The sequence below is a fragment of the Sarcophilus harrisii genome, chromosome 3 (genome assembly GCF_902635505.1).
Source record: "Sarcophilus harrisii chromosome 3, mSarHar1.11, whole genome shotgun sequence".
NCBI classification, from domain to species: domain Eukaryota; kingdom Metazoa; phylum Chordata; class Mammalia; order Dasyuromorphia; family Dasyuridae; genus Sarcophilus; species Sarcophilus harrisii.
The window spans coordinates 589,158,204-589,159,816 of record NC_045428.1 but is presented as its reverse complement, the minus strand read 5'-3'; positions in this window follow the sequence as shown (position 1 = coordinate 589,159,816).

Genomic DNA, 1,613 nt, shown 5'->3' with positions numbered 1-1,613 from the left:
GAAACAATTTGAAGTTTAACATTTAATAAAAAAAATTTAAATAAAAACCCAATTAATTGCAATATTACATGTAAGCTATTTTTAAAAAATAGGTGAAGTCCTGCCAAATTTATTTCTATTACACAAATATGGTTTTGATACCTAAATTTAGAGGGAAAAAAGAGAAAATACATATAAGCCAATTTTTATATTGAATATTGATGCAAAAAAAAATACCAGCAAAGAGTTTACATCAATATATCATAAAGATCATCTACTTTACATATAAGCTGGATTTCTACTAGGAATGCAGGGCTGGTTCAGTAACAAGAAAATTATCAGCATAATTGAACATATCAATAACAAAAACAACAAAAAATATGATTACCTCAATAGATATAGAAAAGGTTTTTTGATAAAATTCTTATTAAAAACATCAGAAAGCACCAGAATAGATGGAACTTTTCCTAAAATGATAAGTAATACCTATCTAAAACCAAGAGCAAGCATTATCTGTAATGGGGATCAACTAGAAGTTTTTCCAATAAATTCAGAGGTGAAACAAAGATGCATTTTATCGGCAAAATATAAATTGTAGAACATAAGCTTCACCTATACAAATCATTGGCATATGCACATAATGTACACATATATACATCTGTATTGTATACATCTATATCTATCTATATCTTCACACATACACACATATATCAGCTAGAAAATATAGAAAGAGCAATTCCATTTAAAATAACTGCAGATAGCATAAAATACTTGGGAATCCATTGGCCAAGACACAGAGGAACTATGTGATCACAATTACAAAACACTCCATGTTAATCAGAGAAATATTAATTGCTCATGAATAGACTGAACCAAATTGATAATGCTATCTAAATTAATTTACTTATTCAGCAAATAGAGGTAGAAAACAATAAAGTTTATCTGGAAGAACAAAAGTTCAGTTGGATCAAGACTTAACTCTACTTTGCATGGGATGCTCTGCCTGGTTTCAGGCCCATAGAACAGGATATCTCTCCCAGTAGCAGCTCATCTCTCCTAATTTATTTAGCATACATGGACACATCCTTCCTCAGCTTCTTTTCTATGATTAGAGGATGGAGGGTGGAGGACCAAACTCATCCCAAAGGCTTCCTATACAGAGGACAGAAATTGGACTTTTAGCCCACTTCTTTTTGATCTGCTGCTCTCCCTAGTTTTGACTCCTGGTATCCCCTGGCGTGGGCAGCTAAGGCTTACCACAGTGGACAAAGTGCCAGCCCTGGAGTCAGGAAAACTCATTTTTTCAGTTCAAATCTGACCTCAGCTATTACTGTGTGACTCTGGGCAAGTCACTTCACCTTGTTTGCCTCAGTTTCTTCAACTTTCAAATAAGCTGGAAAAGGAAATGGCAAAGCACTCCCATACCTCTGTCAAGGAAACCCCACGAGGGATCATAAAGATCATTACCTTCCACCCTAAACCTTCTCCATCTCTCCACTTCCCTCTTATTGTAGAGGACACCATCCTCCTTCTAGCTCCTCAGGCTTATAGCCCAGGAGCCATCCTGGACCCCTTACTCTCATCCCACTCATATCCAAGTTGTTGCCAATACTTATTGATACTCTGTATCATCC